This window comes from Camelus ferus, chromosome 9 (genome assembly GCF_009834535.1).
Source record: "Camelus ferus isolate YT-003-E chromosome 9, BCGSAC_Cfer_1.0, whole genome shotgun sequence".
In the NCBI taxonomy this organism is placed as follows: Eukaryota; Metazoa; Chordata; class Mammalia; order Artiodactyla; family Camelidae; genus Camelus; species Camelus ferus.
The window spans coordinates 57,901,902-57,914,273 of record NC_045704.1 but is presented as its reverse complement, the minus strand read 5'-3'; the positions used below and the strand labels follow the sequence as shown (position 1 = coordinate 57,914,273).

The 12,372-nt window shown below is 43.8% G+C and overlaps 1 protein-coding gene across 1 annotated transcript in view; it reads right to left on the bottom strand.

Annotated features, from left to right (window-relative positions):
- ZNF697 (zinc finger protein 697) overlaps nucleotides 1-378 on the bottom strand; it is a 28,282-nt gene extending 27,904 nt beyond the window's left edge. The window contains exon 1 of the mRNA XM_032486929.1: nucleotides 232-378. The gene's annotated coding sequence lies outside the window, so the exon portion shown is untranslated. The remainder of the gene's footprint in view (nucleotides 1-231) is intronic.
- Nucleotides 379-12,372: the final 11,994 nt, after the last annotated feature.

Here is a 12,372-nt window from a genome sequence, read left to right as displayed (position 1 = left end):
ACCCCGGAGGGAGCTCAGCCCGGGCTTGGGGGCCGCAAGAGCACCCCTGTGCGCCCGGAGCCCCTGCACCCCGGGGGAGCGGACAACGGTCCAGTCTACCAGGCACAAATTCGCCCAGAGGTTCCGCCACCCGCTCACAGGCGCACACCCCATCCCCGCAGCGGTCGGGTCGGGTCCCAATGAGCCCCATCCCCAGGCGGCGGGGGAGCCCAGGCGCAGGCACGCTCCTACCTGCGCGGCGGCGGGCGCGGCCAGGAGCGAGGGCACCGCACGCGCCGGCCCGAGCCCCGCGCCGCGGCGCGTCTGCCCTTGTGCTGCGGCGACGGCAGCTGCAGCGGCCGCTGGCTGGCTGGCTGGCAGACTGGCTGGCTGCCCGGCTGACTCCTCACTGGGGCTTCCTGTAGGGCTGGACAAAGGACATTTCCTGGGAGGAGCAGGGGAATGTTCCCAGCATGCCTCGATTTGTAGTTCCCGGGGACTTCCTGCCACCGCAGCAGCGGGCGCCCGGGAGGCAGCTCCGGCCAGCCGAGGACCCCGGGCCCACTTGGGGCTCTCTTCCCCAAGCGCTCCGGGGAAGGGAGCGGCGGGTGAACGGTGGCCTGGGCCCCGCCCCGCGGCGCGCGCCGAGCCCGCAGTCCCGGAGGGCGCTGGTCCCCGAGCCCGAATCCCAAACTGGGGTCCTGCCGCTGAGCTGTCGCCGTGTGCGGGAGGACCGCGGGGGGAGAGGCCTTTTCTTTAGAAATGAGGAAGTTGAAGGTGGCTTCGATTTGGGTTGACTTGGGTTTTTAAATAAATTTTTTTTCTTTTTCTTTTTCTTTTTCTTTTTCTTTTTCTTTTCCCTTTTCTGTTTTAAGCCACCGGAACCCTGCTGGGGGCGGATTAAAGAACTTGACTGCTCACCAGGAATTCAGGTTCCTTAAGATCTTGGCGCTTCATCCTTAAAATCATAAGAGCTGATTGTTCCCAGATCCTGACCCGGTGACATTCCTCCCTCCAGTGTTGGCCTCGTCCCAGGCATCTTTTCAAGAAAAGTAATTCAACTGAGAGATTGAAAACAAATTACATGAATTAACTATTAGACACGTTAAAAACCTGTGTGCTGCTGAATGAGGAACTTGCTGGACTTTCTGCTTATCTTTTCCTTTCACCTTTAGGAGTCAGTTTCCTCGGTTCTGCAAAAACAGATGTGATGGCCATGGTAACAGTGAGCGAGAGTGTGGCGGTTAGGGAAGGGGGACCTTGGCTACAAGAGAGAGGAACCCGCTTCCAGAATATCAAGAGTCTGTAACGTCCTCCACACATTCCTGTCTGATTCCCAGGACCCTCGTGGGAAAATCAAGGAAGGGAACAGAGAGACTAAATAACTGAAAGCTGTGTTCTCTCCCAAGGAGGGTGATCAGTGTAGTGAATGGAGAAAGGAAAAGAGCAGTTCTAGGATGCTCTAAATGTGTTTGAAAAATAGTCAGGCAGGTCACAATTACTTGTAGTATCCACTTGGTCTCTCACATTTCAAAGGCACAGGAATTAGAACATATGGGTGAGGGATTTATTTAGTTTACTTTTAAGAAAAGTGTACCCACTTTTCTTTTCTGCTGTGGTTTTCTTTCTTTGGAGATCCTTAACCATAGGCATAAAATGGACTGGATTCAGGTGTAGAATTAATGAGAAGCACGCAGACGTGATCACCTCCCTCCCCAAAGTTCCTGTTGTATGTCACGCTGTTGACCATCCAGCCTAAATGAATTGTGCTGTGATCTTTGCATTTTCCAGACCCTACAAATTATTATTACTCCTTAATGGTTTGCAGGCTGGTAACATTCAGTGAAAATGTGCCCCTTCCCCACCCCCCGCAAAAAAAAAAAAAAAAAAAAGATAACTGATAATGGTTGTTAGGCAAATGTAGCAACCTCTTCCAGCGTCCAGCTTGAAAAAATGGCACACTTGCTTGTAGCATTTAACACTGTCTACCACCTCCTTGTTGAAGCTATTTTCTGCCTTGCTTCTAACACGGTAGGCTCTCCTCCTCCTCCATTTCTGCCTTCAGCTCAAGATACCTAAAATCTCACTATCTCCATCCCACACCAAACCTGCTCCTTTTATTTCCCCAACCCAAGTTAATTGGTTACTTTAACAGAGATGTATTTAACACTACATGCTATTCTCTAAGCCTGGAGTAGACAGAAGATGCCTCCTGGGTAAATGCAAGCTATGTCTTACCCTCACATTGAAGCTCGCACTCCAGTTAGTGTCACACAGACAATTCCCACACAGGATTCAAGGGCTATAACAAAGCCATCCACAGAGGTTTGTTTTCCTAGAAAGTGGTGCTGTTTCCATAAACTCTTTTCTTCTGGTAAGAGCAGGAAAGGGACAGGAGTGACCAGAGGAGGGGATGGGAGGCAAGAAAACGCAGATAGTACGTTGTAGGGACACAGAGTGTGTGAAATTTGGTTGTGAGAAAGGGGGAGGAGCTGGGAAGGAAGTAGGGTCTAAGGAGGAATTTCTGTTTGTGGGGTTTTTATTTGATTTTTAAGATGAGAGCTCCTTGGGGATGTTTAAATGCTGATGAGAAAGATCTAGGAGAGAGGCAGAGGGTGAAGACAGAGGAGGGAGAAAGGATGAAGGATTAGGCATTCAACAAATACTTGTCGAATTAACTAATTCCTGTTATGGATCACTGCTGAAGATGTTGAGGTTGAAATGAATAAACTGCACATTCCCAGCAAAGATATGCAGTCTGAGGCCAGACAGAAACGACATTCCTTTCTTCCTCGTCATGGGCCTCCCCCACCCTTCTTGTCCTCAGGGAAAGGCAATAGACAAGTGGATAAAGGGAGGGAAAGAAGGGCTCCCTGGCTGTTAGAGGATGGATGTCAAGTTTTCCAACTTGACAGCAGGTTCCGAAGGCACACAACAACTTCAGAAAAGTGTCAACTTTTAAGTCTGTGGGTTTGGGTTTGATTTTATTCTTAAATTAAGCAAATATTTTACCCTTTTTTTTTCTTTTAAATTTCACTTTGAGGTAGAATAGATAACTGTTCTCACTCTCATCTTTCAAAAGAGGAATTGAGCCTGGATAGATTTGCCTATGTTTTTTAAGCTTTCAAGTATAAGGTGGACATCTATTATTTTTCTTACTATCTTGACCATCCATCTCCCCTTTTCTTTGGTGACAACATCTTTGGAAAAATAGCCCCCTTCCCATCCTTTGTGGTTTACAGGGTGGCAGATGGTGGTAGAAATAAGATCAATACCTGCTAATGAACCTGTTCCATTGCTGTGCAAGGGACAAGCTAAAAGACGAAGCAGAGCTGAGAAAAGAGGGGTGTGTGTGTGTGTGTGTATGTGCGTTAAAGAGAGAAAACATAATCACAAGCAAATCTTTATGCTACTGTTGATCATGTCTAAAGCCAAGTTACCCCTAGACTTTTTACATGAGCCAAAATATTCCCTCTTGGGCTTAAGTTATTTCGAGTTAAATTCTATTTCTTGCAGTCAAAAGAGTTCTATAAAACTGGTCATGAGGTCTTGTAGTGCAGATCCTTAAATGTGCAACTGGCTAAGTTGAGGAAGAGTGAGGATGGAAAAGATCTCTCTGTACCAGGCTAGAGAATTGGAAATACTTATGGTAGTAACCAAACAACTGAGCCAAAGGTCTCAGACCCCAGCATTTCAAGGGTGGAGTTTTAGAGGTTAGGATTTTAGACGGTTTGGAATACTTGTAACTTTTCTAAATGTCCTAAAGAGAGAAACATGCTGATGTTGAAACTGGCCTGTGTAGAAGCAGTGAGAAAACAATTGCAGCCTGGCTAAAAGATGCTCTTTTTGCCTCTAGCTGGCAAAATCAAATGGTCAATAGTCAGGTATATTGAGCCATGCCAAGTGGGAAAAATGAAATTCTCTGCTCTTTCCGGAGTGACAGCAAAGGCATGAGGGTAAAAACAAAACAAAACAAAACAAAAACAAAAACAAACAAACAAAAACCTCAAAACTGATAATGGAAAGACTGTTTTCAGGGTCTACATCAGATTCCTCCTACTGTATCATCTTTGTCTGAGGAAGGGAAAATTAACCCCATTTTAAGTAGGGTGACCATATAATTTATCATCCAAAATGGGACAATTTTGGGTGTGAGTTGGGGTGCTATTAATAAGAACACTTGAGTGGCAGCTCTAAATCAGGTCGCCCTAATTCCAAGAGCTATCCACTAGTGCACAGCCTTGCATCAAGAAGCCGATACGTGAGTCCTCCTCAACCCCAGTAATTGACTCAAACTGCCCCTAGGCAGAGGTCAAAATGGTGAGCATTCAGCTAAAGACTGGAAGGTGAAGCAGCCCTAAGGTCTTTCCTTAAAAGAGAGAAAGCCCCAGGCCAATGTCTAGAGTGCAGGAGGGCTCTGCCCCTGAACTACATTAGCAGGTGGGAGCTAAAACAGTTCCGTCCCGAGAAGGGGTGCTCTCCCCAGTTCCCACTGAGGTTGTGATCATGGAGGAAAATTGCCATTAAGAATCTTTCTCGAGCATTCAAGTGGGATAGCTAAACTGGCCAATGAACCCAGTTCCCGGCAGGGCAGGTAAAGCTTGCAATTTCTAATTAGTAGAACTGGATACATCCTATGGAACAGTCTTCTTATTTATGCTTTGCTTTGGGGTAGGAGTTACCCTATTTTTTTCTCTCCATCATTTTTCACCAGCTGGGTGCGGAGTGATCAAATGTGTAGTTCAGCCATAGCTGTCAGAAAGACAGAATAGACATTATGTAAAGAGCATGGACTAGGCATTAGACACCAAGTAGGACTCTCTTTCCTTGCAGTATGTGTCAATGCATTTGCATGTATGTGTGGAGTAATTCGATGGTTTTAAGTGGGGGCATTTTTGTGTCTGCCCACAGCATCCTCCATCCTATCTCTGACAGCCCTTGCCAGGCATGGCATAATTATGTGGGGTTTTTTCCATTCTATTTTTTATTTTAATTGTTCATTAATAATATTTTTTCCAGTGTTATTGACATACAGTACTGCGTCACTTTAAGGTGTACAGCATAAGGATCTGATTTACATACATCATGAAATGATGACCACAGTAAGTTTAGTGAATGTCCATCATCTCATAGATACCGAATTAAAAAAATAGAAAAAAGTTGTTTTTTTCTTGTGATGCAAACTGTTAGGATTTACTCTCTTAACAACTCTCATATATCACAGACAGCCGTGTTACAGTTATCATGTTGTACATTACATCCCTAATACTTATGTATCTTGTACCTGGAAGTTTGTACCTTTTGACTGTACCTTCATCTAATTCCCCCCCTCTCCCCACCCCTTGCCTCTGATAACTACAAATCTGATCTCTTTTTCTATGAGTTTGTTTATTTGTTTGTTTTTGAAAAATAGTTCACCTCGTTCCTGTTACATGACATAGTGATTCAATATTTCTACCCATTTCAAACTGGTCCCTATGATAAGTCTAGTCACCACCTGTCACCATACAAAGATATGACATAGCTAGTGACTATGTTCCCTACACCATGTGTTTCACATCTGTGACTCATTTATTTCACAGCTGGAAATTCGTGACTCTTAATCTCCCTCACCTAGTTCTTTCCTCCCACTACACCCACTCCCCTCCGGCAACCCCCTGTTTGTTCTCCACATCTATGACTCTGCTTCTGTTTGGTTATGTGTGTTCATTTGTTTTGTTTTTTTTAGATTCCACGTGTAAGTGAAATCATATAGTATTTTTTTCTCAGTCTGACTTATTTCACTTAGCATAATATCCTCTAGGTACATCCATGTTGTCACAAATGGCAAGATTTCATTCTTTTTATTGCTGAGAAATATTCCATTGTATATATACACCATGTCTTCTTTATCCAGTCGTCTATTGATGGACACTTTGGCTGCTTTCATGTCTTGGGTATTGTAAATAAAGCTGCAAAGTACCTGGAGGTACGTATATCTTTTCTAATTTTTTGTGTTTTTGTTTTCTTTAGATAAATACCCACGAGTGGGATTGCCGGATCTACTGTGTGGTAGTTCTATTTACATTTTTTGAGGAATCTCCATATTGTTTTCCATAGTGGCTTCACCAATTTACTTTCCCACCAACAGTGCATGAGGGCTCCCTTTTCTCCACATCCACTCCAACACTTGTTTTTTGTTATCTTTTGGACAATAGTCATTCTGACAGGTGTGAAGTGGTATTTCTCTGTGATTTTGATTTATATTTCCCTGATGGTTAACGATATTGAGCATCTTTTCATGTGCGTGCCGGCCGTCTCTATGCCTTCCTATGAAAAATGTCTGTTCTGATCCTCTACCCATTTTTTAAAATTGGGTTGTTTGTTTTTCTGATGTTGAGTTGTATGAGTTCTTTTGGATTTAACCCCTTATCAGATATAGTGTTTGCAAATATCTTCTTCCATTTCGTGGGTGGACATTTCGTTTTATTGATAATTTCCTTTACTGTGCAGAATCTTTTTAGCTTGATATAGGGATTGGGGGCATTTTATAAACCGTGTGTGTGAAAGAAGGGGAAGCCAAGAGGTGAAGGGCAGTGCAGGACTGTTGTTTTTTTAGTGGCTCTGCGTGTATTCACAATTTTTGAAACAACACCCTAATTTCCCTTCTGAGGAACCATCCTTCCCTCAACTTGAGTCTTGTCTGGAAGAGGCTGCCACCCTTCCCCCACCTCCACCTCTTCATCCTCCAGTTCCAGGCCTGCCAGTCAGCACCTCTGACATCCCACAGACCAGTGGTGGGTTCAGGCATGGGTGTGTGACCCAGAAGCTGAGGTTAAAGAAGTTCTTCTTGCTCTGTTGGAATTGCTCATTGAAAAGACAACATAACTCTGAAGATGCTGGAGGGTGTCGCTTGCCAGTGGAGGCAACACAGAGAAAAGAAGGGCAGACAGAGGGAGAAACAGAGAAAGGGAAGTTTATCTGAAGTCTTCACTTCAGCCAATCCTAATCTATCCCTGTGCTCTTCAGTTCCAGGGAGGATTAAATCCCATCCCCAACACAATGTGGTTTTTAAAAAGTTTATCTAATTGAATTAGATTTCTGCCTATTTCAACAGAAATATTTCTGACTAAACTTGGAGATTCTGAATGTTTTTCAGTGTTTCTTGCAGGGAAAGTTCTCAGGAAAGGGGTGGGTGGTGGCGAGCAGGATGGGGTAGACTCACCTGGATGACGGCCATCAGTGATGTGGTCTTTTCCTCCGTGGACGCCGTGTTTGGTGCTGCTCTTCCACCTGGTACTGGAAATCTATGCCAATCCTACAAGAGAAGAAAATCAAAGGTATAAACATTAAAAATGAAGAAACAAAACTGTTATTTGCAGATAATATGATTATCTACATGGAACTTGTCATAAATCAGGAACCATTTATTGTTTAGTGTTCACAATTAATCTCTATTTCACAAATAAGGAAAATGAGGCGTGGAGAGGCTACAGTTACCCAAGGTTGCTCGGAAGTAGGCCTAAGAGGCTGAACTGAAGCCTGTGAGGCAAGAAGAGAGATGAGAATGTTCACAGTGAGAGTGTGAAGGGGAGAGCCAGGAAGTCCCATCCATCCATCCCCTCATCCGTCCAGCCATCCAGCCATTCATTCGGCAGTTGGACACTCACTGTATTAGTGTACGCCTGCTCCCTTCCGAGCAGGGTGCTCGGTGCCAGGGATGCTAGAATGAAAAGTTGCAGGTCCTGACAGCAATCTTCTGCTGGAAGAACAATAACCACGCGAGGAGATACCGCTGTGACTGAGCGTGCATAGAAGACCATCAGGGCACAGAGGACATTGGGACTGTCAGAGGTTGCTTTCCCAGTGGTGACACCAGAGCTGAATCTTGAAGATTAGAAGTTAAATTTTCTGAGCGAGGAGCTGGGTGCCTCAGGCAACAGAGATGCTGTAGGGTAGGGTGGGGCAGGGAGTCATGCAGAATGACAATGACTGAGTCTAGAGGAGTAGGCATGGCCCCAGGACCTGAATGACATCGTGACTCATGCTAAGTGAGGAGACTGTGGACGCAGGACCAGGGTCTTGAGACAGACTGAGAAGTAAATGGCTCAGTCCTTAGAGGTTGACTGAGAAAGTGGGGTTAAACTGCTTTGTTTTCTCTGACACTGTCTACGCTCAACAGCATTAATTATCACTTCCACTGGCATGCTAATTTTCCCATCATTTACCACTAGTCACAGCTTTTTTTTTTTTGGTGTATATATATATACATTTTTGGTGTGTGTGTGTGTATATTAAATATATATATTCATTAAAGTATAGTCACAGCTTTTTAAATGGTGTTACCAACACTTTCTCCCCTTCTGAGCAAGATGCTTTAGCTGAGCAGATTGCCTGGTACCCCCGCCCCCAGCTCGACATCTTTTCTCTTTGAGCACTGTGGGTTTATCAGGTAAGAGGGTCCCCCAGCCTGGTTCCAGTAAAGCATTAAAGATAAATCTGTTTATTCAACAAATGTTCACAGAACATTTATGGTGCTAAGGTGCACCAAGTGAATAAAACATACTTTCTGCTCTCAAGGAGTTTATGGGCTCGAGTTGACCAAACGACAATAACATTTAACACAAGAATCAGCAAACATTATATGAGACTATGTGTCAAGCCTTGTTCTATATGCTTCCAGATAAGACTCCTTCACTCACTTAATACGCTCAACAGCCCTAGGAAGCAGCTTGTAAGAGGCAGCATCCCTGCCCGATCCACCCCGCTAGTCGGCTCGGAACCCAGCAGAACAGCCCCCGTGTCTGTGTTCTTGTCCCCTTCACCTTGCTGCCTGACTGACAATCTAGTGTGACAAATAACACGGTGCAGACAAACTGCAGCAGAATAACATCCCAGGTGCTACTAACCCAGTCTTACAGGGTTGGGAAACATTTTCTGGGAGAGTTTCAAGCTGAGCCTGGAAGGAGGAGTAGTTAGCTAGGTGACAGAGGAGGGGAGGGCTAAAGGAATCTTTTGTGCAAAGATCTGAGCCTAGGAACAGCTTGGCATTAATCACAGAGCATCCTGGAAGGCCAAAATGAGGCCAAGATGAGGGGGTTGGGTGTCAGGGTGGAGAGAACCAGAAGTAGAGCTGGTGTTACTTCACATGTTAGTGCTACAAGAAATCACCTTGACAAGACAATGGAACTAAGTTCCAGAAAATCCTGAGCTTAAATATTATATGCCTTTTCAAGCATGATGACCATTTTCTTTCAGACCAAAATCGGAATCATTTTGTAGAGTCATGGTTTCCTTTAGGTCACACGTCTTAGAAAAGTATTTCTTTTTTTTAACCTTTTAATACTATGTTTAATAGAGACGTGAATAATTTTTACAAATCATTAAAAACCACATTTAACACAATGCATAATCATTCCTAACCACTGGACGTTAGAACGAGTTTGGCATGGTGGCCTTCGTACAGACTTTACATCAGAGGATTAGGATCGGAGTCGCATCTCAGCAACCTACTAATTAAGTGGCCTTGCGCACATTTCATAAAGTCTTTATTATCTCAGTGTCTGCATCCATAAGATGGGAGTGATGATATTGATTGGAGGGTTGTTGTAAGATTAAAGACAAGTAAATGCCTGGCAGAGTGCCTTTCACAGAACATACTTATTAAATAGCTCTTCCTCCTCTTCCTCTCTTCCTGGATAGTCTGCAAGTTCCTTCAGCTCAACATTTTCCAACCAAGAGCATTGTTTTCCTCCACACTTCTGCCTTCTTTGCCTATTTTCAGAAAAATATTACTTATTAATTACACAGAGTTACGTATTCAACCATTCATCTTTGTTGAAGGGAGTAAAGTTGCATTGACAGAAGTATAAGATTACCCCACAAATCAGGTACTACTACGACTGAACAGCCATTCTTGTAGTCAACGTTTATTTACTGAGTATATACTATACGTCAGGCCTAGTGTATGACACCAGAGGATGCCTCAGTGAAGAAGATGGGTTCTTGTGCATATTTCAGCAAATCCTAACTTTCTTAGAAAGTCTGAAGCGTTGTTTTCACACTTAGAGAATTTACAGGGTTTTTTGTCCAAACATCCAGTTTTACATACAAAGGAACTGGGAAGGCTAAGTGATTTACCCAAGTTCACTCATCTCAGCGTAGTGGAGTGCTGCAGACTTGACCTAGAGCCACACTTCCAGGCCAGTGCTCCTTCCAGTGACTCCTTCCTCCCTGGTATATTCTGAACCATGTGTTCAAGAGGAGTTTTTGCAAAAAGAAGTCAGGATCCTTACTGCAGTCCTTCTATACCAACCTGACACTCTCTGCCTCTCCCAAGGTAACACTCTACCTATGGCCAACATTGTCCAATTTACAAAAAATGTTTTCACATTCATTATCTCAGTTGAGCTTCAAGGGACTCTACGAGGTAGACTCTGGGACTATGAATATCCCCATGCAGAGGAGGAAAAGGGGTTTCAGTGGCACGAGCCAGAGGGCACAGTTAGCTGCCCCAGGACAAATCCCACAGAGGCATCCAAACTCCCTAGGGAGAAACCCGAGATTCGGCACCATTTAACTCAGGTTTCTACCAACACTCCCAACACAAGGGATGAAATGTAAACTGGTTCCAGTCCCACTCAAGAAGGAAGTTTTCTTGGAGAGAAATGTAAAAACACTCCTGGGGCTGCAGATTGATCTCCACTGAAATTTCCTGTGATCTACACTGCCATGTTTCTTCAAGAGGTCCTGAAGCTGGCAGCTGAATTCCAAAACAAACCAGTGTGTGAACGCAGTGCAGGGGAAAAGATTTTTTAATATAAATTTTAATTAACATTAAATGAAACTCCCATGAAGTCATCTGGTTGGAAAGGGAAATCGAAGAGAGAATAAAAACTGTAGAAATGTGGGAAATGTTTTATTGGTATAAAGCCAATAAATAAGTAACAGAATGGAATCTTAAAATATGTATATATACACATTATAGATTATACAAGGGATACGTGAATACGTTCTTGCTATTATGGAATTAAATAATCAAGTATTTAGATTAAAAATTAAAAGTCACCCTTCAGATACCATGAGTAGTCTTGCTACTCTTCCAGTGATTTGAGAAAAATATTTTTTTAGAACCGTATCTTGAACAAGACTATGTAGCTGTATCCAAGTAAGTTATCTCTGCTCATGGTGAGTGTGAGTGACTAATGTTTTCCAGTTACGAGTGCTGGGAAAACTGTGACATAAAAGATGATTCCAAATAAGTGAAATATTCTGCTATAGTTAGTGCCAACAATAAACCCTTTATTTGAGCATAGAGGGAGATTTGATTTTCATTAATGGAAATAATCAGCTGTTTTTTGTCACCCTTCTCTATTAAATATATTAATTTAAGGGGACAGCAAATTACCCAGGGTCTGGATCTACCTTTTGAGGCCTTGATTCATTGTCTGAGGCTCAGTTCTTTATTCTACAGGTTTAGTTTTTTTTTTTTTCCCTTTGACTTGAAATTCTTTGCTCCTTCCACTATCATATTTCCCACCCCGTGAAGGCCTACAGCTCCGATAGACTGTGCCACAAAACACTTGTGTTTTATTTTATGCTCTTTTCATTGGTTCATGTGATGTTTTCTGCAAATTGTTGGTTCTGTCTCCCCAGCTAAACTCGAAGCTTCTTAGGGGAGAAATCTCAGTTTGTGTGTATCCTCTCCATGCCTCCCCTACTGATGCCCGGGCTGCACTCTGCACAGGGTAGCTTCACAAATCCCCAAGGGAGTGTAGTCTCACTGGGATTCAGAAAGCTACCCAGTGGCCATATCCCGCATCCTTAGTGCCGCAGAAACTTCTCGGAGCTGGGCAGCCACCCAGAGTAGATGCTGAGTTCCTCCACAAACTCACTAAGCCTCTTCCTGGCTCTGCTCTCCCAAGTCAAATATTTTTGGTCCTGTAGTTAGTACTCCAGTTGCATTTAGTTTCTGGCTCGGCTTCCTGCCTACCGTCAGCCAGAAATCCTTTCTGGTCCAGAACTTCAACTCCATCCTCTGTCTTCTTTCGCTAACTTTGTTTTCCTCTCCTGCTGTGGGATCCACTGTATGAGCTTGTTTCTTCTGTCTGCTTCCAGAGACGCTTCATCTATTGCCAGTGGGCTCTGTAATAGTTGCTTTAATCATTAACACTTCCAGTTATTTATAGAGCGTACCCACGTCAGCCCAGGAAATGTTTACCTCCAGTCAGGCCCACCCAAAGGGAAATTCTGTCCCAGGATGGTTGTGCCTTGTGTGCTTAGATTATACCAGCGTGTTCTCCTGCCTAGAGTATGGTCTGTCCAAAGTGAAAGGGATTTAACTATGAAGAGAAAATAATGCACATTTTTTTTTTCTGGGAGATTTTATTTATGGTCATTTGCTTGGGCTGTTGA